The sequence below is a fragment of the Scylla paramamosain genome, chromosome 3, assembly GCF_035594125.1.
Source record: "Scylla paramamosain isolate STU-SP2022 chromosome 3, ASM3559412v1, whole genome shotgun sequence".
NCBI lineage: Eukaryota > Metazoa > Arthropoda > Malacostraca > Decapoda > Portunidae > Scylla > Scylla paramamosain.
Window position 1 is genome coordinate 11,035,991 of NC_087153.1, and position 27,032 is coordinate 11,063,022.

The window sequence follows — 27,032 nt, forward strand, 5'->3', positions numbered from 1 at the left end:
CGCAGAGTCCTCTCAGCCGCAGCTTGTAGGCTTAGTTGAGGCTGAGTGTGTGTGTAGGGTGTTCTATGAAGTGATAGTGAGGAGAGATCAGTACTCTTGGTGGTGCTCAGAACATCGTTAAAGAAATTGTCATGCTCTTAACGTATATATAAATAATGCATGATGGGAGGAAATAAACGGGCATGTTTTATACAGGGAGTGCCATGTGTAGGCTTAATGTCTTCTTGTGGCTTTCCTTGTTTTCTTATGTTCTTATATTCCAATAATTCTGTTGTTTTGTTGTTATTGCATTGCTTGTCATTATGATCGTCGCTATAATCTTACAATTTTTCACTACCATCACTCTTCGTATCATTATTAATCAGCAGCTGAAGGTGAATAACAATAGAAATAGTACCAGCAGTACCAACAAACGAAATACTAACATTATATATTTTCATTAATTTCAATATTCACATCATTAACACAGTGCAGTAACTGAAGCTGAATAACAATAGTATTAGTATTAACAGAAGCAACTGACCAAATAGCACCACCACCACCACCACCACCACCAGTACCGTAACAGAAATAACCGTAGTACAAGGGATACTAAAAACCTCTCTTATCCTTATGGCTTTCCTGGTGGAGACATTAGCCTTTGTCAGGTCAATTATAAAGACTTTGGGAACTTATAAACTTTTGATTTCCCTTGAGCACGAGCGTCCCAAGCGAGGGGTTGGCAGGCTTGGAGGGGAGAGGGGCGGTGGCCGAGTTCTAGCGAGGAAAAATCAACTTAAGAATAGAAGAAAAATAATAAGGAATAGAAAGACTTTAGGTGCCGATTGAAAAAAAAATAAAATAAAAGCATGTGGATTCATATTAACTCTATTGTTAGATATAAAGAAAAAAATACGTGTGGGTTAAAAAATATATATATATTAATCAGCTCAGTAAAAATCGATAAAGAATAAATGTCATTGGAACACCGAGTCTTGCAGGCACATGGGCGTTTATTGTATTAATTCCTGTATTAATTTCCTGTATCGACCGCGGGGGAATGAGGGCATGTGTAATACGCGCCTAGAAATGAATATTAGTATATGTAATTCTGTAGCCATCAGCTGTGTAATGCAAAGCTCGCTAAAACCAGCAGCCCTGATTGAACGCCGCGTGGAAAATTACATTGCCCCAGAGAGAGAGAGAGAGAGAGAGAGAGAGAGAGAGAGAGAGAGAGAGAGAGAGAGAGAGAGAGAGAGAAAGTATGTGATTTATTTTGTTATTCTTTTTTGGATCGGTGTCCTCTGACATTTTTATTTTTCTATATTTCATTCAGATATTGATAATTGCTGCCCAAAATAAATAAAAACTCTGGATTTTATTAGACTATTACTGTAACCTATTGCTGGTGTTGCTGCTCTTATGTGTTTTGTGACTCTCATCTGTCGTGACAATGAATAGAAGACAACTGGTTTGTTGGTAAAGGCAGTGTTGGCGAAGATGTAAACAAAAAGAGTGTAGATGTTCGTAGTACATAAGGGAAGAATAGGTACAGCAGGTCAGGCATGTGTAGTGTGTATAGTGCGTAAGAAAATATAAGCAGGAGAGAATGACTGTTAAAAAGTTGGTGTATATTAGAACATTCAAAGTTACGGAAGCGAAATAAGGTGAAGGAGAGGTGAAGGGAGCAAGAAAAGTGCAAGCAAGAAAAATTTAGCAAAAAGAAATGCATGTAAAAAGATCGATGCCTATTGGGAAAAAAAAAATCATTAGAGTTACGAAAACAAAGGAATGTGAAAGGAAAGTGAAGAGAAACACAGGGACATCCTAGGAGAAGGGCAGCGTGGTGTGGTGACTTTACATCGCGAGCACACCCAACAGCTGAGATTGTATAGCGATTATTCATCACCATACAAACTCAGCACGGTGGCTCCCTAATCGCCACCCTACCCAATCTGACGGATACACACACTCACAGCACAGTGGCGGCATACAAATTAAGGGACTAATAAACACCACGCGTACGAAAGCAAGTGAGCAACCTAGACTGAAACTTTTTATTAACTCGTCTTTTTTTCTCTCATTGTCTTATTGATTTACTCGCTCGAAATTATTACTATTTTCTCGATTTTAAGAAAGAATATTACCTGGACTAGTCGTTTATTTCAATGTCAGCCGTAACAAGAAATGCGTGAAGATAGAGTGTTTATCTTGTAGTGAGAAATATTGGTGTCTTTTTTCACTCAATTATACTTCCTAACTTAGCTTTCATTGAGATGAAATTGTGGGCAGAGAGAGAGAGAGAGAGAGAGAGAGAGGGAGGGTCACAGCAACCTGACAAGCAGCAACGCATCGTCTCCCTAACCAAAACCGCTGTGTTTTGGTATGCACGAGAAAGACGAGAGAAACGCAAATCTTTCTTTCACACGCCTCATGTGCGCAACATAAATACTGACGTTATGCATATTACGTTCAGAGAAAAACAGTCACGTTTTCCGAGACGTAATATATGTTTGTGCATGACTTTCTTGTGTTATTCAACGTCTCTTTCTTCTTTTTCTTCTTTTTCTTCTTCTTTCTCAGCCACTTCAACATCTTCATTCCTCGCTTTTCATTCATTATTTATCATATATCTCTTTTAATAGTTAAATTTTGCCTTTATCTTTCTCGTATTATCATACATTCTAACTCCCTTCCCATTCTCTCTCTCTCTCTCTCTCTCTCTCTCTCTCTCTCTCTCTCTCTCTCTCTCTCTCTCGTCTCTCTCTCTCTCTCTCTCTCTCTCTCTCTCTCTCTCTCTCTTCCTCTGCCTCATTCCCACACACAGACTGCTGAATTTCTCCGTCCAGCGTTCCTTGAATTTCTTCGTCTGTCAGATAAATTCCTGCGAGTAATTTCTTATCTATTAGAACAGCTGGAGGCGGTGTAAACAAGACTCGGGTGGCGCTAGGACCATGTTCCTCGTGTTGGGTGCGGGAGTGTCGCTCTTACCTGTCGAGAACACGCGGCGATGTGGAGATACAGGCTGGCAGGTTCATCGTCCTCGCTCCTCGATTTATGCACAGGCTGAGGAGGGAAAGAGACCCGCAAGAGACGAGGACCCGTAAGAGACGAGACCTGCAAGAGAGGCGTTTCGTGACTGACTGCTTAGCCTTTCAGAAGCGTCGTAGGTGCAGTCAGGTCATGGTCACAAGTCCTGTAATCTGCCGTACTTACTTCTCTTAATGTCCTGCGATCTTCTTAGACTATATCTGATGTCGAGGGACTGTCAGCAGATCAGAGGACTTCAGGTTTAAGGTTCAGGGAGAAAGCTAAAGGCAATGGAATGTAGTGTTACACGTTGACAGTTTTGACCGGGACTGTACTAAGTGTTGTTTTTTTTAAATCATCCTCAGTTGCTTGGGGATTTTAATTTCCACTCCTGCAGCTGATGAGTTTACTTCGTTTTTTTTTTTTTTTTTTTTTTTGGAGGGAGAGAGAGAGAGAGAGAGAGAGAGAGAGAGAGAGAGAGAGAGAGAGAGATCTATCAATTTTTGCGCGAGTTTACACTAATACTTTTAACTGGAGACTTTCCCGGCGCTATATCTGCCTTTACTCTATTTTTCTTAACTCTTAAACACTTTTTGTAATCCATCCCATCAAAGTACTGAAAGCCAATGAAATTTATAATACAGGATTAGCATTTCATAATACAGTAAGATGGTTGTGGACTCCCTAATCGCTCCTTTTATTTTTTTATTTTTTTTCTATTTTGGAAGTTGAAATAGTAAAAGGTAAAAACATTCTCCCTTTTAATTATAACGAAAAAGGCCGCTAAAACTTATGATCCAGTACTAACATTTCATTTCCTTTCAAAAAGTAGCTGCATCTTCATTCATTGCAAAGTCATGTCATATTTCCACCGGTATGCACAAGGAGTTTCACAAGGCGCCACTCATTTCCTTGAATGTCACTGGATAGTTTACTTTGCTTATCTCTGTAGTTGTTCTTATCTGCAGACGTCTCCTTTCACACTTCGCAACGCAAAGAAACATTGCACAAAATCTCTACAAGCACCTATAAGAAAGAAAATGGATGAGAAAAATACGATGTGGTTTTGTTTTATTTTGTTTTTCAGTATCTAGAAATTGAAATAATCAGATATGTTCTTATTTGTGAACATCTCCTTTAACCTTTCAAGTGCGACATGCAGCAATCCGCAACACTGAGACCACTACGCAGAGTCATTACAGGAACCAGCAAGACAGAAAATTAATTACAAGATTTTTTTTTCTTCAATATCTAGCCAGTACGATATTGAGAGGTGGCTGTTAAATGAAAAGAAGTATATCAGAATAGTTTATGAATAAAGAATCGTGTGTCATGAGCAGAGGAAAGGTTAAAAGAAGCTTCAGATATGGTCTGGTATGGCAGTTCAGCTTTGATCTTATAATTAAAAAGTTTCTGTTCGCCTCCAGCAGATTCCTTAAAAAAGAGCATCCTGTATTACCAGAATAGAATAGTCTTTATTGTTGCTGTGTATGTAATAATTTTAATTAGGGAGATTAATTAGAGATCCCACCTAAATTAGCTTAAATGACGTACCATTGCTAATCGTTGTAGACGTTGAGACCTGGACAGGACCCAATGACTTTCAAACAATGTCCAAAGGTATTATAATCTTAACTTAAGACCGGTCCACAATTTCGCAAGAAAAAATCACTTCATTTCGCTCCTTCACTCACCCTTCCGTTGTCTCTAGATTCCTTGACAACCCCGGGATGACATGACTGATGAGAGGGGACATTACCACAACACTACCACAAAGATCGCACGGTCAGTAAAGGAAAGCGCAACCGATAATCTAACAACGCAAGGCAAAGGAAAATCGAGGTACAGTCGTAGTCAGAATCTGAGTAACCTTCTGTGCTGACTTCCACTGTGCTTTGTATTTTTTTTTTTTCCTCACTAGCAAAAGCCTTTCACTGTTACGGTCTTATTTAATTAATTTTCACAGCACCGAAGATATAAATGGAAAATAAATAGACAATAAAATTGACTGCATGGGCACGAAAAGAAAGAAAAGGAGCTTAATTTAATATTTTCCAGACTACAGAACTATTTTAGGAGAGGTACAAGGTAATTATGTTAAAAAATTGTCCAACAGTGAGTTAAAGCATCTCATCTGTCGACAACCTCCTTACAAAACATGACGACTGACAGATTCCTAGCTGATCAAAGGACTTAGAATTAAAAGAATATCAGACAAGTGGATGGGATAGGTAAGTATGTTTCATAAAGGGACCACTACTCGTACCTGTGTAGATATGATGATTTCTCGCAGCTGTTCATGTTTTCTTCTGTTCTTTCGATGAAGAGAAAACGTTAAACACAACGAAAATGAGATTAACATTGCGTTATTTGAATTTAACTACAGCTGTACATATTGCAGCTTTCCATGCTTTCTTATGTTCCTTCGATTAAGAGAAACGTTAAACACAAAGGAAGTTAAGTGGCGTATATATTAACTCGACTTGTGACCACAATATTGAAAGGAGCCTCATGTGTGAACAGTTCGGCGTGGCTGTGGTGAGGGACGGAATGCAGGCCAGGTTGTTGGAGTGTTTCAGGAGGTTGTTACTACTGACGTGGAAGCAGCAGCCTTGCACTTCGCTGTCTCGAGGCGTCCAGGTTGTCAGGGCGCGTTGACAGGCTGCGGGGGGCGGGGCCTCGGCGGAGATGGGATGCTGGAGGACTTGCTGGAATTGCTGAATGATTCCTCCCAGTAATTACTGTAGGATGGTTGGGAATTACTAAATCATTTCTGCCCGCGATTACATTTGAAGGATTGGGATTCGATCGCGTAACTATGATGAAAAAAATTATAGATTAAGAATTGTTAAGTCATTCCTTTCCGCGATGACATTTAAGTAATTGAGAGACATTTAAATCATTCCTTGTAATTACGATGAAAAGAGAGGTCAGGAATTTCTAAATTATTTCCCTGAGCGATTACATTTAAACGGCCGGGAGTCGCGAAAAATAATCTTCCTTGTAATTACGGTGGAAGGGAATTGGTTAGGAATTACTTGATTATTTCTCTGAGTGATTACATTTAAGGTTGGGTGTCTCTAAAATCACTTCTTGTAATTATGATGGAGAGGAATAGGTTAGAAATTATGAAATCATTCCTCTTAGTAACTGTAGTTAGATGGAATAAGGTGGTAGTTATTGAATTATTCCTCTTAATAGTTACAATATGCTTGATAATTACTAAATAATTCCTCTGAACGATTCCATTTAAGTGATTGGGAGTCGCCGAAGTCATTCTTGTTTGTAATTACGATGAAAAGCGATGGGTTGGGGATTTCTAAATCATTCCTTTAAACGATTACATTTAGATGGTTGAGAGGTGCTGAAATAATTCCTTTCTAGTAATTACGATGGAAGGGAAAAGACTAGGGATAATTAAATTATTTATCTTGGTGATTACATTTTAATGGTCGAGAGTCGGTGAAATAATTCTTCTCTATAATTAAAGTGGAAAGGAATAGGTTAGAAACTGCAGAATCATTCCTATTGATAATTGTAGTTAAATGGAATACAATGGGAATGATGCAATCTTTTCTCTTAATCCTTATACTGCTGGATTTTTTTTTTTTTTTTTTTCGTTCATTATCACTCACAACTTTCCAGGTTATCTCCATAGTACAGTCTCTCAAGGAGTTCTGTAGCATGTGTCTAAGCAAACAATTATTTACATCGTTCTGAATGTCAACAGCGGATGACTACAGTAATTACATTAAGATGATAATTACAAAATAATTCCCTCCATTAATTACAGTTAAAAGGGACACGTTAGGGATTACATGATTATTCCTCTGGATAATTATACATTTAAATAAAATAGGATGGAAATTATTTAATCATTCCTCTTAGTAATTACAGTAAAAAGGAATAAGATACGCACTACAAAGATCATTCCTCTCAGAAATTACAATCAATAGAAATAAGTTAGGAGTTACAGATCCATACCCTTTAGTAATTGCGGTTCAATGGAATATGTTGTGTAGGTGTACATGTGACTGAGCCTTTATAACATGTCGTTTTTGTTTTAATTCCAGGCCAAGGAGAGGTGAGCGTTGCCTGTGAACTTCGCGACACAAGGGTAAGGTATGTACAGTCTCGAGAAGTAGTCGAGTAAAACACCACACTCTTCTCCACTGAGTTTAGCGCCTCACCCTCTCAGTCTTGAGTCCTCCGATCTGCTGAGTATCTATACTGTAAAAATCATGCTCACTTTGTTTTAACTTTCACTGAGGTTAAATTATTCACACAGTTGAGTATTGAGAGAAGTTGATTGGTGTAAACTGATGCAGTGCTACAAGTATCACATGATATTGTCACGTTGGAAACTAAAAGAGTAATTCAGACCTTCGAGGGTAAAACACACACACTTTTTTTTTTTTTTTAACTCTCATTTAAGTTACTCGCACAGCTGTGTGTAATGAGAGAAGTTCATTGGTCTGAACTGGTACAGAGTGTATCACGGAAAAAAAAAAAAAAGTAATAAAACTTTCGAGGGTAAAACGTACTCAGTTCTTTTTACTCTCAGCAATGTTTCCCGCACGGTTGGGTATTGCGAGAAGTTAATTTGTATAAACTGGAGTAGAATTTCGAGTATCACATGCTGCGTAGTATCACGAGAGAGAGAAAAAAAAGGAAAGTAATCAAACCGTCGAGGGTAAAACGTACTCGGTTTTTTAAGCTCAAAGTCAAGTTATTCATACACTTGGAGACTGAGAGAACCTGATTGGTATAAAGTGGCGCAGAGTTTCAAATGCCACATGCTATTGTCACGTGGAAGACCTGAAAGAGGAATGAAATCTTCGAGAATAATACGTACTCCCTTCCTATTCTAACACTCGGTCAAGGTACTCGCACAGTTCGGTATTGAGAGGAATTTATTGGTCTAAACTTGTGTAGAGTTTCAAGTATTCAAGTTTCAAGTACATGCTACGTATTGCCAGAAGGAAATCCCGAAAGCAATCAAACCTTCAAGAGTAAAACGCTTTCAATATTTTTCTTTTCTTTTCTTTTCTTTTTTTTTTTTTTTTTATATCTCTCAGTCAAGTTACTCACACAGTTGGGTATTGAGAGAAGTTAATTGGCGTGAACTGGTACAGAGTATGAGCCGCGTGTAAGCGGATTCTGGCCAGGCGAAAATGTAATCCCACTAACCTGTGTGCGAAGAGGATGTAAGCTTTCCCACGCCGTGAGTTGGGCGGCTCTAAAGTTTGAACATTGTGCCACCGATAGGCGCAGACAATTGCCCGACTTGGGTACAAACTTGCGAGTTGTGAGATGCGCCAGTTAAACGTTTAGAGCTTCATATTGTTTTACGACTTTGAAATTTTACGTTCGAGCAGAGAGAGAGAGAGAGAGAGAGAGGAGTGGGGAGTGGAGGGGGCCTGAGAGGGAAGAGAAAACGAGAACATGCAATTTGAGGCTGAAAAAAGATGGCCGTCAATACGCTGATAATGACTCGCATAACGCGCCGGGCTGATGAGGCAGGAAATATTGCCACTCTTGCTGCTCCTGGTGCTGTTTATGAATCCCGGTTAGTCAAGGGAGACGGTCGGTAGTGGGGAGTCTTTGACATTTTCCCAAGGGCGACATTAATGTTAGGAGAAGCACATAGATGGCGTTGTTAATGTGATATGATACGTTTAGGAATTTTAATGGTATGTTAGGGGCGTTTGGGATGTGTCTGGGTGTAATGTGGTGTTTGATATGTGTATGGTTGTGTTAGGGTGCGTTTGGGATGTGTAAGAGGATATTAGGGTGTGTTTGTTAAGCGGGAATGTTAAGGTGTATAAAAGGGATTTAGGGTGTGTCTGGGAAGCGTAAGGGTGTCTCTCTTGGGCTTATACTATGCTCTTCTCTCTCTCTCTCTCTCTCTCTCTCTCTCTCTCTCTCTCTCTCTCTCTCTCTCTCTCTCTCTCTCTCTCTCTCTCTCTCTCTCTCTCTCTTCTCCTCCCTGCATCTTTTATCCCTGTCACTCTTCTGCAGGTCCCGTGGATGGTGTGTCCTTACTCATTCCCCTCCGTGTTACGAGCCACCGGCATCACTAAGTTAATGTTCTTATTTCTTATCTCCCATCTGGCTATAACGAAGACTGCAACACCATTTTTTTTCTTCTCATCTTGTTTTTCCTACTCTTTCTCCTTCTTTCCCTGCTTCTTCTCTTCCTTCTCCTTTTTCTTTACGTCCATCTCCACCCTACCGCACCATCTCTCTCTCTCTCTCTCTCTCTCTCTCTCTCTCTCTCTCTCTCTCTCTCTCTCTCTCTCTCTCTCTCTCTCTCTCTCTCTCTCTCTCTCTCTCTCTCCTCCACACCACATTTCATACACAGCTTTGAGTTTTGCATGTGTGTCCAGAGTATTTATATATTTTTTATTTTTTATTTTTTTTCAAAACTGCACCTTTTTTTTTCTGGTGCATCTAAATAAACCATATTGATCCCGTGCCCCTCAGTCCGCCGCCGCAGCCTGTCGCCCGTGTTTATTTATGCGGGAAATGATGCGTTGACTGGAATACGCGGTGAAAATATTGCAAATTTCACCCTAATCACAGGTACACATGTGCCAACGTGTGCGTGTTTGGTACGGCTGTGTGGACTCGATGTGTGTTTCAGGGTGCAGAGTCACGGGTTCGGCCCCTCCTACACTGAGTCCAATGCTACTAGTAAACTTCCGATGCCTTCGCCATCCTTACTCTTCCTCATCCCTTAGTGTTCTCAAACTTGCCATCTTACCTTGAGTGTTCTTGAGAGGCAGGAATGTTTTCATGATGCTGTTGGTAGTTTAACAAGAATTCTACACAGTCCATTGGAAGAAAACTTCATGTGAATCTGACTAATCATCTCCTTCAATCATTAAGACCGTTTTGTTCAAAGGTTTTGGCATCTTATCTCGCTGGCTTTTATGATCAAGGTTATTTTCGTCATTCTGGTAATAGTTTTACAAGCCTTGTGCACCGCTCATTGAAACAAAACCTTATGAAAACCTGACTCATCATTCCTCTGGCCTGATCCTTCAACCTGTAGGACCTTATTCTCAAAGTTTTCAGCGTCTTATCTGGAGCGCCTTTGATAGACAGGAATGTGTTCATGATGCTTTGATAGTTCCACGAGGATTCTACAGCGTCTATTGAAAAAAAGGCATCGTGGGAATTGACTAATCATCTCTGTGGTCTCTGAGGAAAAAGTCGTGATGAGAGACCAAAGTGTCTTACTTACGAGTATAAACCCTCATAGAGTGCTCCTCTCCACCCTTACTGTATTTCATTATAATTCTGCTACTTCTTCCCCTTCATATTTATCGCCCCATCACCCATCAGGCACCCATTACCATCACCCTTCCCACCACACACACACATCATCCCCATGCTTATTTCTTTATTCCTTACTCATTCATATTGACTTAAATTTTGAAAGATAAACATTACCTCCTTGACATTTAAAGCTCTTACTGTCCTGTATACTTACGTTCCTCTTGTTAGACCTTCTTTGGCTTACCTTACCTAAATTTTTCCTAGAACCTTTCTTATTCACTCATCATGCATCTCCACCACCCTCTCGCTCCTTAGCCGTCACACTGCCGTCACTGTCCTAACACTCTCACCGTCCCTGTCACGTTAGCATACTCATGAGCCCGTCCCCTCACTCTGTCCCCTCACTAAAGCATGTCCAGATGTTCTCCGTAAGTCCCCGGAGGTTGAGGAAGCGAGGAAGTTATGGAAAAGCTGACTTAGAATGATGAGGTATTGGCGTTCACTCCCTTCTGCAGGTTTATCGTAGCCGTGGTCTCTTCCCCAACACTTGGCATCCTTTCACCTTTCGTTTGCTCTGCTTGTTCTCTCCCTCCTTCCCTTCACGTTCCCTTTCAGTGTCTCCCTCATCAGTCTGTTATATTTTGGTAGGTTTTTCTGTCATCCTCGTCTTTACCTTTACAATCTTGCACGTGTTCACCTTCTTCTTTGTCTTTCTCCTCCTCCTGTTCCTCCTCCTCCAAGACTTCCATGCCATGTCTCGCCTACACAGATTGTCATGCGATTTTCCTCCTCCTTTCGGCATTCAAATATGCACGCAACACGCGCCTTCCCATCTCCCCGACACACACACACACACACACACACACACAAGGTCTAAGCCTCATGTAAGACAGGAAGACATACACACTCACACAAAAAAAAAAAAAAGTTAAATAAAGCTATGCCCAATTCTTGTAAGGAGGAGGGAAAATGTTCCTTCATTACATCCCAGGCCAGGAATCATCGCGCTGCGCTGCTCTTTAACGAAGGAAAAATTGGGTGCGTTACAAGACAAAGGGTAATATTTCCCCTCGCCGCCCCGCCCCACCTTGGCCCGCCCCGCCCGCCCCGCCTCGCCCCGCCTCCCCTCAGCGCTGTAATTCTTGCCATTTCCAGAATAAATGTTGCTATTAGTCCCCGTTTGGCCCCCGTGTGATCCCCCCCTCCTTTCCTCCACCCTCTCCCAAGTCTCTTCTGCCTCGACCTCCTCCTCCTCCTCCTCCTCCTCCTCTCCCTGGTCGTGTCTTCCCTTGCCTCTCTCCTCCTCTTACGGTCCCCTTCCCTTGCAGAATTCATGAGTAAGAAGACGTAATTATATTCCTCATTATCTCATCTCTCCACTCCCCCTTCTCGACATTCCTTCCTGCACCTCTCCCGCCCCGCCGTCTTCCTCCTCCTCCTCCTCCTCCTCCTCCTCCTTGTGTGGAGACTAACATGCAGAATATTTTAATGTATAATCCACGTTGCGTCTCTTTATGCATTAATTTCTTACACCTGAGTTCTTTTTCATTTACTTCCTGAAACTGATTTTATTTCGTGTCTTCTTTTATTCATCACTCATCCGCTCTAACACTCTTACGACAGTCTTATTTAATCCTCCTATCTCTGAGTTTTTTTTGTTTCTTTTTTATTATTGGGTATTTGTTTTACTTCTTATTTTTATTCCTAGTTTCCATTACCCAGTCATTTCAAAACACTCTTGCATGTTCCCTGATTGCACTTCCAACACACTCGTGAGGGACATTACTCGTGGGCCGCTGGGAGTGTGTGAGAAACGATACTGAGGCCAAGTGAGTCGTGCTACGTCAGATACACATGTAGGTTGCTGATCTAGATGACCGCTTCGTTAGACAGCTGTCGACTGATTAATATGATAAGTAGTAGTAATTTGAATTTGGTTATTTAAAGGCGTAGTGGTAAAAATGAATATGGATTGCAATATATATCTCAATTACAGTTTGCTTATTTTAAAACTAGTGGTGATGATATGATACTTATTTTTGCACTACAGTCTGTTGAATACTTCTGTAGCTTGCAAAAAAGACAGTATAATCTCATGTTCTTGTCTTTTTTTTCTGTATGTCCAAGCAAACAGTATTTAAAAGTGCTGTAAATGTTAACAGGGATAATCATCGCAGTGAGAAGGTTGATATAATGGTCTGGTACAACGTTGGAATAAGATTTAGGAAGACTTCACGAATAGTAAATTGAGTGACCAAGTACTGCAGACCTTCAAGTCCTTATAGTGACCACAACGAATCAACCTCCTTCAACGGTCTCGGTCTTCTGCGCCTTCGTCACTCACTACATTACAGGCAAGTCTTCTCTCACTGCATCCATAGACCTTCTCTTAGACCTTAGTAAGATTGCCTGGGTTTGCTCAAGTGAAGTAACAAGCATTATACTCTCATTCCCACTTATTAGTTTGGTGGTCAGAGAAAAGAAGAGAATCTGAGTATGGTGTTTGTATGGTAAGCAGTCCCCGCAGCGCACCATTGCTGTCTCCTCTACACAGTCACACTCGCACCCCATAATTTAATTCCAAAACTCATTATTTTCTGTTTATTTGGAAAACGTAAAGTATACCTTATCAAAGCAGGCCGCCAAAGGGAGTGTATTACTGTGTGTTGCGGTGTTTTCTTAGTGTTATCAGTGTTGTTTCAGGATTTTTCTTTTTTTTCCATATCGCCATCTGCACATCACACAATTAAATGTCTGAGTGTCTGGCAAGGTCTTTGTTGAGCATCGCAGGCGTCTTTCACGATATTTCTTAAGATTTGTTGAGTTTCTGTGAATGTGTGTGGAATCTATGTTAGTAGATGTTGAATATGATAGTGAGTTGTATGTAAGGTTGATGGCTTATGTTAAAGTTTACTGCCTCTTTTCCTTACGCTGCCTGTGTTGTTGTTTGGGTTTATTTAAAGAGGAGCGGCATTAAGAACATTGAATACCAAGGAACAATCACCATTCCCTTTAAGTTTCTCGTCCTGTCTATTTATCTCCAATCATATATTCTTCTCTCTTCCGTTCTTTCCCCTCATTCCTCCTTTTTCCCGCTTTCCCTTATACAAAACGAGATACTTCGCCGCGATTCATGGACACCCTCCCAAGTTATCATCATTTCTACCATTCCTCATCTGTCACCACGAACACCATTCCTCCTCTCCTGTTACCGCCTTGAAAGGAGAGCAAGCATAAGTACTACATGTTTCTTATAACCTCGATACCTATTGGTGTAGTCCTGCTCTTTCCCTCCTTGACTTTTATGACTCTCCTTCAAAAGACGATGACTGATTCCTTACCTGCAATATTATGTGATAGGTAAAGTTGCGGGTATTTGTTAGCGTGTAGTCTCGGCGCTTATCTCCGTCTCATTGGCCTTTGAGAGTGTGGTGGGTGATATCCCTTGCCATGGGACAGCGATATTACGGCGTCCACAGGTAACATTTCTTAGGTATCCATCCATCGACTAACCCGTAGGAAGAATGAACAGCTGAATGACCTGGCCGCGGTACTTACTACTGTACAACACGGAGGTGCTGATGTAACGCTATATAATTAACCTAAAATGATTTGTCTGGAAACTACTCGTATATCATCGTAACCCTCCGTAAAACTTAAAACCTTCCAAGCAAATACCCACCAACCAAGCAACCTGCGCTACATCACAGGCACACCAGACGCCTGTTTCCGCTCCCGCCTCAGATCCCTATGCGAATACGTGTTTTGAGCGCATGCAGATGACCCCTGGAAGTGCATGTGTGAGTGTGGCTAATCCCTGAAGCAATTACTTGACGATGCCGGCTGATGGTGGAAGCTCCTTCTTGAACCTCACCCCGGGAGAGATTCGCCTCGTTACCCGGAAATGGGCGGCCGTGTTGGGTGCTTTCTTAATTACTGCAAAAGGTAGAACGTGGAGGAGGGGAACGTAGAGGTGGAGGAGGAGGAGGAAGGGGAAGGGGAAGAGCCTCTAGTCTGCCAGCCAGCCGTCCTAACCTCTGACCCACTGCCGCCTGTGAACTGAACGTACTCTGGGGAACGAAGGAAGGGAGGGAAGCTGGGAGGTACCGAGGGGTGTGGAGGGTGAAGGGAGAAATAGAGGAAGGGTTAAGGAGAAGCGTGACTTAGTGCCTGGATCGTGTTGAGGTCTTGTGAAGGTGTGTGTGTGTGTGTGTGTGTGTGTGTGTGTGTGTGTGTGTGTGTGTGTGTGTGTGTGTGGCGTTCAAGTGGAGTGAGTTTGGTGGGTGAGAGGGATAAGTTTGGGGTTGATTTTGCGAGTTGTAGGAAAGTTTGAATTTATAGCAGAGAGAGAGAGAGAGAGAGAGAGAGAGAGAGAGAGAGAGAGAGAGAGAGAGAGGCGGTGGGAAGGGTGGCCAGACAGACAGATAGACAGACAGGCAGACAAACAGACAAACAATCAATCATACAGACAGACAGATACACAAAGAGGCAGACGAAGACAAATACTGACGGAGTAGATAACATGAACTGAGAGCAAGAAGTGACTGGTAGAGATGGACACACACACACACACACACACACACACACGTACGCACACGCACACAGTACCAGTGACAAAAGGAGTAGGATGCGTCTTCCACCAACGCGCCTCTGCCTCCGCCTCTCCTCGCCTCGCCTGCTCCACCGCCGCCCTGCCTGCACCTCCTCCCTCTGATGGCCGCTTCCTGGATTACGACCGAAGTTAGGATTTACCGCCGGAAAGTCCTCGTTTTCTTGTGCTATGTTCCTAAAATTCTCAAAGATGAAACGAAGTAGTTCCAGGGCGCCTCGCAAAGCGGCCCGCGCCCCGCGTCCATCACCCAGACCTCGTTAGCGCCGCGACGGAGGAAGGAAGGAAGGGTTCGCTGTTGCCGCCGCTACTTGCTGTCTTGCCTGCTGCTGTTGGTGGAGGCTTCTACTGTTATTGTTGATGTCCATGCCATATGGTTATTGCTAATTGTTGTTGGTGGTGTTTATGTTTTTGTTTTTGTTACTGACACTACTGCTGTCTGTTGTTCCGGTCACTGCTGCTACTGTCTATTGTTGCTGCTACTAACCCTTGCTCTTGTTGTTGCAGCTGTTGTTTGTTCCTGTTACTGCCACATCTGATGTTTGCTGTTTTTGCTTGACATCCTTTTTTATGGCAAGGAAATTGGCCAACGGAGAAAAAACAACACTAAACTGCTCCTCTCAAAAAAAAAAAAAAAAAAAAAAAAACACAGTAGGAAATAAAAAGTTGCCAGATAGTTGGGTCAGTATAGTTCAGGGAACGTTATGATGCGCCTCTCTTTAAACATTTCACGTCGTAGAACTTGTGACAGAGTAGCATTTAATTTTGCAACAGCAGTGAATGAAATATATGTTACTAGATACTGAATGTTGCAGTGAGTTGTGAAGTCGATCATTTGCGTTAAATCTCAGCGTCTCTGTTTCTTGTGTTTATATATGAACTTTACCTGTAGTCTGTGCTTCCCTACGTCCGTCATGTGCTCGTTCATGCTGCACCTCATCTGCGACGTTCGTGGTTATATTGATCATTATAAAATAGAAACATTACTATGCCTAATATGTTGCTGGGAGGGGATGAGGAGGAAAAGAAGAGGCTGTAGCGCACTGATGGCTCTCCTGTAAAGACTCAACACGCTGTTTGAAGATCGTTTGCTGTGTTTGTCCGGCGGTGCGTCTGTGTGAGTGAGCTGTGGCGCCCACTGCTGAATCCATACCACGATTAGAAGGTCTTGTTTGCTCTCTCTCTCTCTCTCTCTCTCTCTCTCTCTCTCTCTCTCTCTCTCTCTCTCTCTCTCTCTCTCTCTCTCTCTCTCTCTCTCTCTCTCTCTCTCTCATGCCGACCGTCCACCCCCTCCTCCCGCCCACGCGCCATCCATCACAGGGCCATCTCTGAACAAAGGTCTTCCCTTCCTCCTCCATGAATCACAGGGCCGTGCCAATATCTGCCAAGTTTTACCAGCAAACTTTTCAATCTCCTCTGGTCTGTTTCTGTTCTTTCTACTCTCTCCTGCAGTCCAGTCAATGTGAGTAGAAACAAACCTTTGGAGGAGGCGAATCAAGAAAGGCAAGGGGTTGAATGTAAACTCTGATTTGTAGCAGAGTTTGTGTCTCTGGTCTGTAGATCTTCAGATGAATCTTTCCTTCGATACTGGAATGGACTCAGAAATAAGGATGATAGTTAGTTGGAAGTTTTAAAAGGAGGTTAGATAAATTTATGGGTGGTAGATGGATATAATTGCCACACAGCGACTGCAATTATAGGACGACTGGCTTCTTGCAGATGCTGAACTGAGTAGCTATCACTGACAACTTTTCTTTTCCCTCTAGTTTATTGTTTTCCTTTCCTTTCTCCCGATTATATCTATGTACACAAAGACTATTTTTTACACCTCGAGTTCTCATATTGTTAGGCACTATTCTGTTATTCCCGAGTTCTAAGTATTATTATTCTTCTCCACTTTCACATCCTGTCGAATCACCAACACGTCTGAAGAGGCTAAGAAAGTACCAAAGAACACAGTAACCAGCGGCGTGTACATGAATAATTTGTCAAACCTGTGCAAATAACGGTCACCTCTTTCACCTCCAGTTGTCATGTTTCAAACCTTCTCCACCATATCCATCCTCCTGTCGAACCACCAACACGCCTAAGGAAGCTAAGAAAGTACCAAAGAGCACAGAAACCCACGACATGGACATAAATAAGAGCTGAACGGAGTGTAGTCTATTAGGGAAGGTACGTGTCGCCTCGCCTTGACACATCCGTTCTTAGTATTCAACCTTGTTCTTCCACTTAGGTCCGGGACAAAAGGAGGTTGATATGTGAGATGAAAGGTATTGTTCTTGAAGTTAGGCCTATTGCTGGGGGCAGACTGGGCAAAGCTGACACGGACCGAGAAGACAGGTGGCTAGGGATTCAGACCGAGACAGGTAGCTGACTGGCCGAGGACTGAGACACGACGAAGAAGGGAGACGCTCAGGGAAACTTTTATAGAAAAAGTAAAAACCCACTTCGAACCTTTCAGACGTTAGGGAATAAAAAGTATTCAGTGGAGGAGAGGAAAGGACACACTGGAGGACAAAAACGGGGAAAGAAAAGACTCGGGGAAAGAAAGGAGGACACGTGGGGAGGGAAAAGAAAGTAGAGAAAGGAGGAAAAGTTGGAGTGTTTGTGGCAAGGTTGGAAGTGGAGGAAGCAAGAGACGTGATCAGGGAAGGGAACTTAAAGACGAGGAAGAACTAAGAAGTGAAGAAATTTTTACCTTCGGTGCCTTTAAGTCGAGTAAAGTACAGAAAGATAAATAAACGTTCATAATCCATTAAAGGCAAAAGACGAAAAAAAGTACCGCAAGCGAAAACAAAGACACGAACAAGGAATGGATAAAGGGAGATAGGGACAAAATAAAGGAAGGAAGAAGGGAAAGGGAAAAGTGACATTGTAGCTAAAGCCGTACTGGTCCCATTTACCTTCTCAAGATATTAGTAAGCAAATGGACAGCACTACACCTTATTTGAACATTACTGATATGATAGGTATTGATATCTTATGACGTACTCAAAACCAGGAAACTCGTCCAAATTTTCAGGAAGACACTGGAAAACTACGTGGAAACAAGAATGGAAAGTTTCATCACCAGTCGTTTTCTATAATTTAATTTGCGAGGGTAAGATTAAGTATAGGTTGATTTCAGAGAGTAATAGCAAATATACTTTAATTTGCGAGAGTAAGAGTAAGTAAGGCTTAATTTGAGAGAGTAAGAGTAACCATAAGTTAATTTGTGAGAGTAAATAATAGTATTCAGTCAAGTCTATGAAGGTATTAATTCCTTAGGTGTGTGGCAGGCGCTTCACCAAGTCCTCATCAGCACAGTTGTTAGGCACTGCTATGTTATGTTATGCTACCCGGCGTCACGAGCTTCTCTAGGCTCTGTGCGTATCTCTGTACGTTCTATAAATACTATATATAAAGAACAAAGATCCGAAGACTCCCCTCATCAACACAAGTCCAAGTCGTCGTTTTGCACAGTGTCTCAGAATAGAATTGACTTGGAGGAAGTGTTTGGGCATCAATGACGAGCATTCCTAGTTTTGTGTCTTTTCTTCTATCTTATATAAGAACCTGAGATAAGGGAAGCTGCAAGAAGCCATCAGACCTACACGCGGCAGTCCTTGTATGAAACATATCTACTTTTATTTCCACCTATCATCATCCCCATCCATAAATTTCTCTAATATTCTTTCACAACTTCCGTAATGACTCAGCACTAACAACTTGATTACTGAGTCATCTAGCTCAGCCAATTAGGAATACATAACAACAACACTCACTGGTTCGAAACTGAGACCCAAACGACTAGACTGGGTGGAATGTTAACCCGCAAAGAGCTCATGGCGAGAAGCACTATGCAGGCGTTGGTGTTTATGCTGTGCTGTTTTCAGTGTGAGTGTTCCAAGAGTGAACCAATCCTATGATCTCTCACATTTATTGGTTCCATCTCTTGTTGTTCGTTAAATGTTCAGTTCTTTTTTATCACTGAGTGGATTTTTTTAAGCGCTTTTTTTTCATGCAGACCGTTAAAATTTCGCCGTAACTGGGCATGTATGTGTGTGTGTGTGTGTGTGTGTAGCCATGCGTGACACAAGGTGCGTGAGTGGACAGCGTTGGTGTGCAGTGGTGACGGCAGGAGCGGCAGCAGCAAGAGAGGGAGCAGAGGTGGCGGTGTTTGGCGCGATGGAGCACGCTGCTGAAAACTACAGGCCACCATCGAGAAAGACATTACCTTGGAATTTATTGCTGGATACAGGTGGAAGGAAGGGGAGGCATGGGACGAGGCGGGGAGGAGAGAAAGAAGAAAAAAATGGAGGAGTGACGTGTGCGTGGTATGCGTGGTATGCGTGGTGTGCGTGGCAGTGTGGTGTGCAAGACAGTGTGTGCTTTGCTCTGTATGATATGTGGTAGTGGTGGTGGTGGCGTGCGGCACGCGACGCGGCAACACTCAGCCAGCGCTGGAGGGAAGGCAAACTAAAACAATTCCTTAGTTTGCACCGCGTGAGAAACTGATCTTAATACCGTGCCGTTTTTTTTTTTTTTCTGAAGAGGAGAGGAGGAAGAGGAGGAGGAAGGGAGTCTTGAGGCAGGTCGTCCTTAAGAAGGTAGCATGAGGAGGGCTGGAAGAGAAAGTGATGGGAAGGACTTTTGAACAATGAAGCTGCTGTCAAGAATAAAGGAGAAAGCAAAAGATTGAAAAACTACAGTTCAGAAATGCATCTTTATTTTAAGACATTTTCTTCGTGAGGATAATCTTTAATGAGCTTTTTATTAATCATCTTTACATTCATGATTTGCCTTTTAGTATATCATGAAATACGAGTATCTCTTTGTTTTATTTTCCTTCCCTAGTCTTCTCTTGTCCAGCTCTTACAATACATTTTTTACTGAATGAATGTGTCTTTGTGTGTGTGTGTGTGTGTGTGTGTGTGTGTGTGTGTGTGTGTGTGTGTGTGTGTGTGTGTGTGTGTCAGTTACTGAAAGACAATCCCAGGGAAGGAAACAATAAATGAACGTTCATTTTCCCTTCTATCTTTTTTTTTTTGTCTCTTTCTTGGAAGTAATCATAATGCCTGATTACAATGAGATAGAGAGAGAGAGAGAGAGAGAGAGAGAGAGAGAGAGAGAGAGAGAGAGAGAGAGAGAGAGAGAGAGAGAGAGAGAGAGACTGACTGACTGACTGACTGAGTAGCGAATGTGTGTGTGTGTGTGTGTGTGTGTTTGTGTGTATGTGTGTGTGTGTGTATAAGACACCACTGCCCGCTCACCCCTCGCCTGGTCACATAACCCTAGTCAAACTGTGCAACCGTACTCTAGTCTGTAATTTTGCGTATAATCCATTGTATACTCCATAACGAAATACATACAGTAAGACACAGTGTAGTCTGAGTTATGTTTTTCTACAGTAAGCACTATTAAGGATAGGACGAGAAACAATGGGTTCAAGCTTGATAAAGTTGGGTTTTGAGATAGGAAGAGATAGGAAGGAAGTGGCTCTCGACTAGTGTGGTAGATGAGTGGAATATACCCAATAATATTGTTAGTGCTGAGTCATTAGGGAACTTTAAAAGAACATTTTAAAATTCATGGATGAGAATGACAGTGGGAAATAGGTAGGTATATTTAATGCAAGGACTGCTGCGTGTAGGTATGATCGCTTCTTGCAGCTTCCTTTATTTTTCTTTTCTCCTCATGTTATACGGTTGCATGTTCCTTCTATGAAAAGTTGCTGCCAGAAGTCCACTAATCATACATCACTCACTTCCACTGTGTTTACGTGACGCTTTCTTAGTCCAATTTTTTAAGTCCAGTGATCTGCTGAGGGTCCCTCAGTCGTCAGGTTCTGTAAGGAGGCTGTCAGCAGATCAGTAAAATTAAAAAGACGAATGAAAACAGGCAACTGACTGAATGTAAACTCTGATTTATAGCAAAGTTGTGTCTCTATACTTGGATGAAATTAATCTTTCCTTCGATAATACAAAAACAGTGAAAATTAATGCAGAAGGTTGCTTGACTTCTGACCACGATTTTTTTTTTTTTCATGCAAGAGGGCCACTGGCCAAGGGCAACAAAAAAAAATGTATAAATAACAAAAGGCCCACTTAATGCCGGGTACCATAGAGAATTCCAAATAGAATAATCAAATAACGGAGGAAAAGTGTCTTGAAACCTTCCTCTTGAAAGAGTTCAAGTTACAGGAAGGAGGAAATACAGAAGCAGGCAGGGAGTTCCAGAGCTTACCAGAGAACGGGATGAATGATTAAGAGTACTGGTTAACTCTTGTATTAGAGAGGTGGACAGAATAAGGGTGAGAGAAAGAAGAAAGTCTTGTGCAGCGAGGCCAATGGAGGAGGGGCGGCATGCAGTTAACACGATCAGAAGAGCAGTTAGCATGAAAATAACGGTAGGAGACAGCTAGAGATGCAACATTGCGGCGATGAGAGAAAAGCTGAAGACAGTCAGTTAAAGGAGAGCAGTTGATGAGACGAAAACCTTTTGATTCCACCTTGTCTAGAAAAGTGGTATGAGTGGAACCTCCCCATACATGCGAAGCATACTCCATACATGGACGGATAAGGACCCTGTACAGAGTTAGCAGCTGAGTGGAAAGGGGGTGAGGAAAACTAGCGGAGACGACTCAGAAAGCCTAACTTTACAGAAGCTGTTTTAGCTAGAGGTGAGATGTGAAGTTTCCAGATTAGATTATAAGTAAAGGACATACCGAGGATATTCAGTGTATGTAGAAGAGTGGACAGTTGAGTGTCATTGAAGAAGAGGGGATAGTTGTCTTCGAAAGTTGTGTCGAATTGATAGATGGAGGAACTGAGTTTTTGAGGCATTGAACAATACTAAGTTTGCTCTGTCCCAATCAGAAATTTTAGAGAGATCAGAAGTCAGGCGTTCTGTGGCTTCCCTTCATGAACTGTTTATTTCCTGAAGGGTTGACATCTATGAAAAGACGTGGAAAAAATGCAGGGTGGTATCATCAGCTTAGGAGTAGATAGGACAAGAGGTCTGGTTAATAAGATCATTGATGAATAATAGGGAAAGAGTGGGTGACAGGACAGAATCCTGAGGAGCACCACTGTTAATAGAATTAGGAGAACAGTGACCGTCTACAACAGCAGCAATAGAACGGTCACAAAGTAAAGTTACTATTTTCATGCTAACTGCTCTTCTGATCTTGCTAACTGCATGCCTCCCCTCCTTCCGCGGCCTCGCTGCACAAGACTTACTTCTTTCTCTCACCCCTATTCTGTCCACCTCTCTAACGCAAGAGTTAACCAGTATTCTCAGTCATTCATTCCTTTCTCTGGTAAACTCTGGAACTCCCTGCCTGCTTCTGTATTTCCACTTTCCTATGACTTGAATTCCTTCAAGAGGGAGGTTTCAAGACACTTATCCACCAATTTTTGACCACTGCTTTGATCCTTTTATGGGACTGGCATTTTAGTGGGCATTTTTTTTATTAGATTTTTGTTGCCCTTGGCCAGTGTCCTTCCTACATAAAAAAACAAAAAAACTTGAGATGAAGTTACAGAGAGAAGCATAGAAAAAAATAGGAGGGTAGTTTGGAAATCAAAGCTTTGTGCCAGACTCTTTATCAAAAGCTTTTGATATGTCCAAGGCAACAGCAAAAGTTTCACCAAAATCTCTAAAAGAGGATGACTAAAACTCCGTAAGGAAAGCCAGAAGATCACCAGTAGAGCGGCCTTGACGAAACCCATATTGGCGACCTGATAGAAGGCTGTGAACTGATAGATGTTTAAGAATCTTCCTGTTGAGGATAGATTCAAAAACTTTAGATAGGCAGGAAATTAAAGCAATAGGACGGTAGTTTGAGGAATTAGAACGGTCACCCTTTTTAGGAACAGGTTGAATGTAGGCAAATTTCCAGTAAGAAGGAAAGGTAGATGTTGATAGACAGAGTTGGAAGAGTCTGAATAGGCAAGATGCAGGCACGGAGGCACAGTTTCGGAGAACAATAGGAGAGATCCCATCAGATCCATAAGCCTTCCGAGTGTTTAGACCAGCAAGTGCATGGAAAACATCATTGCGAAGAATCTTAATGGGTAGCATGAAGTAGTCAGACGGTGGAGGAGAGGGAGGAACAAGCTCTGAATCATCCAAGCTAGAGTTTTTAGCTGAGTTTCGAGTAGAGTTCAGCTTCAGAAATAGATGAAATGGCAGTGGCGCCATCAGGTTGAAAAAAAGGAGGAAAGGATGAAGAAGCAAAGTTATTGGAGAAGTTTTTGTCTAGCTGACAGAAGTCACAAGGGGAGCTTGAAAGATTTTGACACTTTCTATTAATGAAGGAGTTTTTGGCTAGTTGGAAAACAGACTTGGCATGAATCCGGGCAGAAATATAAGCCCATGAGATTCAGGTGATGGAAGGCTCAAGTACTTTTTGTGGCCCCTTGCCAAACAAAATCATTTATGAACATCCTCTCTTCTTACGTGAGCATTACGATAATTGAAACATGGAACTGCAGCCGTATTTATCACCTCCATTAGCGGTTATTAATTCTGCTGCTAATAATGGGGACTGTGATTAGGTGTGCCATTTGCTCTTGCTTGCTGCTACCGGTGCTGATGAAAATGATAATGATGATGATAAGTGATAAGTGATGGTAGTATTAGTAATACAAGTAGAAATCGTGGTAGAAATAATAGTACTTGTAGTAGTGAGAGCCTGAATTCCCTCGTAATCCTTAAACATGGTCTCGCTCCATTTGCATTTATGTCCTGGTGGTGGTGGTGGTGGTAGTAGTAGTAGTAGTAGTAGTAGTAGTAGTAGTAGTAGTAGTAGTAGTAATAGAAGTAATAACATTAGTAGTAGTAGTAGTGGTAGTAATAGAAGTAATAACAGTAGAAGTAGTGGTGGTGGTGGTAGTAGTAGTAGTAGTAGTAGTAGTAGTAATAGTAGTAGCAGTAGCAGCAGTAGTAGTAGTAGTAGTAGTAGTAGTAGTAGTAGTAGTAGTAATAGTACTAGTAATAGTAGTAGTAGTAGTAGTAGTAACACTATCTCACACCTACACACTTGAGAGATATCATAAAAAAAAAAGCAGAAAAAATAAGAACATAAAAACGAGAACCACAAATTAGATGGAAAAAATAATAGGAAGAAAAAAAAAACTGATATGAAAACAGCCAATTTGATTACAGATAAACTCCCTCTTCCCATCCGCCCTCGCGTTCGCACATGCAACCATTCACACCGCTTTCCTTGAATACGAATACAAAAGAGAACAATGATAACAAGCACTGAACACAACCGCTTGATGATTCTTCCAATACAAACTTCATGGGAGGGTAATTAAGTGATTTGTCTTTGTGTACTTTTATGTAGCGTCTGAGCAGCCTCCCTCTCATGTCAAGGCTCGTATTCTTAAAAGCGCGTTAGATTGAGATTGTGAATTATGTTGTGAGAGACCATAGTGATGATTAATTCCATGGTCATGAGTGTTTTTTATCCACCGATGATGCAGAATCTATGTTAAAGTATCACTACCATCATGAATTTAGATTTTTACAGGTGTTTTTTCCCACTGATAATGTAAAATTTGTTAAGTCATCTCTAGAATCATGGAAACACCCTTCAAAACCTCATTAACAACAGGCACTATGCTAATAAAACACCAACAACATCAAAAACATCATCAGCATCAGGTGAGAGTATGATTATCACCATCTCTCTTTTAATAACAGCAGGTACAGTAGTAGTACAGCACAAACATCAATAGCATCATCAACATCAGTATCACGTGTAAGTATAATCAGTACCATCTCTCTCTCTCTCTCTCTCTCTCTCTCTCTCTCCTCTCGCTCTCTCTCTCTCTCTCTCTCTCTCTCTCTCTCTCTCTCTCTCTCTCTCTCTCTCTCTCTCTCTCTCTCCCCGCGCAGCACCCCAGCAAACTTTAAACCAGCACCGGACAATATTCTCCATAGTATATTACTCTTTGCACGACCAGAATTTAATGTTCCTGCACTTCGTCTCTGTCAGCGCCGCCCCGGGAAAATTTATATTGGTGAGGTGCGTTTAGGGGTCGGCAGACATGTAGTATATGAGATGAAGGGGCACGGGAAGGGAACACAGGAGGACGAGGAGGAGGAGGAGGAGGAGGAGGAGGAGGAGGAGGAGGAGGAGGAGAGGAAGAAGGGGTCTGTGAAAGTGGGCTACTGCTAAATTACTTAATACGAGTTCCTATTTTTTCCCCTCTCTTTTTTTTTTCTAACTTTCCCAGCATCCATTTGTGTGCATTTGCATGAGATTATGAATGTTTTTATAGTTTTGTGAGTGTGCCTGTGTGTGTGTGTGTGTGTGTGTGTGTGTGTGTGTGTGTGTGTGTGTGTGTGTTAACGCGAGTCAGCAATATGTGTTTGTGTATGTGTGTGTGTGTGTGTGTGTGTGTGTGTGTGTGTGTGTGTGTGTGTGTGTCTGTGTGTGTGTGTTTGTAAGAGTATTTCACTTAATTGCAGCAGTGAGGAGCGGACTTAAGCTTGTGCTGATCCGCTTTTATCCTGCTCAGCTCATGGATGTTATTCGTTCGCGCCGGGATCCTTAATCCTAAACGTTTCGGCGGCGCCTTATCTGCGCTACTTTTAACACGCTCATTTGGAAGCCAGTGTGACTTCCTGGGAGTTTTCAGTGACAGCTTAACAAGGATTCCGCTCTAGTAACGAAAACATATCCATTAGACACTAGTTAATCATCGTGGCCTTTGAAAACAGTCTTGTTGTGGAGGCAATGCGTGCAAGAGTTACAACTCCTCTTCCTCCCTCTCTCTATTCCAACTTTTCGCACCGTCTAGAAACTTGAATTTCCTCATATAAAATAATAAAAAAAAAACACCCATGATAACCAAACTAGTCAGCATGCCCTTCTAAAACAGTCTTGGAGCGAAAACAGTGCGTGGAAGAATAGAAATTTACTTCCTCCCTCAGTCTATTCCAACTTTTAGTACTGTGTGGCAACGTGTAACAAAAAAAAAAAAAAGCCATGAAAAACTAATTTAATCAGCATGCCCTTTGAAAAACTGTCCTGGTGTGAAAACAAAGTGTGCAAAAATACACGTCTGCTTCCTCCCTCAGTCTATTCCAGCTGTCAGTACAGTCTGGCTGCTTGAATTCCCTCACAACGAAAAAAATTCATGAGAACTATACTAATCATGCCTTTTGAAAGCAGTCCCGGTGAAAATAAAAAACAAAGCGTGCAAGAGTACAAGTTCACTTCCTCCTCCAGTCTATTCCAACTTTTAGTACCGTCTGGCAGCCTGAATTCCCTCGTAATCTTTAAACATGGACTCACTCTCTATTTGTATTCATGTCCTCTTGTTCCTCCATCATCTCTTACCAGAAGGTTGTCTTCCCAGAGACTCAGATCCCTCGTTGATTTCAAAATGATCACGATCTTGTGCTTCCCTCCTCGTCCCTTGCGGCTTTTTCACTTAATGTCTCTAAGATGAGGTGACCATTCCACAACTGCATATTCGATTTACTTTTTTTTTTTTACTTATTTTATTAGTAGATTGTCCTGTGTTATCGTATCTTCTTTATTACTGGTTATTTCTATTTTTCCTGTTCTCTTTCCTCTTACCGTCATTTGGAAGATATTCTGAAATTTGTGTTTAATTTCTTATTGTAATAAGATGAAAGAATACGTTGTAATGAAATTTAGCTTCCCTTTCATGAAATCCGCTTTTGTAACTTTGTGTTCCTTATCTATGAACGCTTAGGGTTTCTATAACGCTTATTCTTCAAGGCTATAATAATTACCAATAATCCATTGGGTTTTCCTATGTATTTTTTCCTATTGATTGTGAAAAATTCTTGCTAATTTGTCACTCGAGTCATGCAAACACCTTTGAAAACCCTAACAACATCCACCACAACCTTTTAATTCAAAGTGCTCGACTCGAAACGTTTAAGAATATACGTTTATCCTCATTATTGTTAAAGACATCACATTCTAGTCCTTACATTGAATTGGTAGGTTCTCCCTTGTATTTTTTCCCATTGAATGTCAAGAATCCTAGTTAAACTCACTGCCACCTGTCAATTCAAAGTATTCGACTCGAAACGTTTAAGAACGCACGTTTATCACTCATTATTTTCACCCACACCACACTATAGTCGCAACATT

At 41.7% G+C, this 27,032-nt stretch overlaps 1 long non-coding RNA gene across 1 annotated transcript in view; it reads left to right on the forward strand.

Moving 5' to 3' along the window:
- The window catches only part of LOC135090185 (uncharacterized), a 260,934-nt gene that overhangs the window by 191,710 nt on the left and 42,192 nt on the right, over positions 1 to 27,032 (forward strand). Inside the window, exon 6 of the long non-coding RNA XR_010261819.1 lies at positions 7,083 to 7,131. This is a non-coding gene — a long non-coding RNA (uncharacterized LOC135090185). The remainder of the gene's footprint in view (positions 1 to 7,082; positions 7,132 to 27,032) is intronic.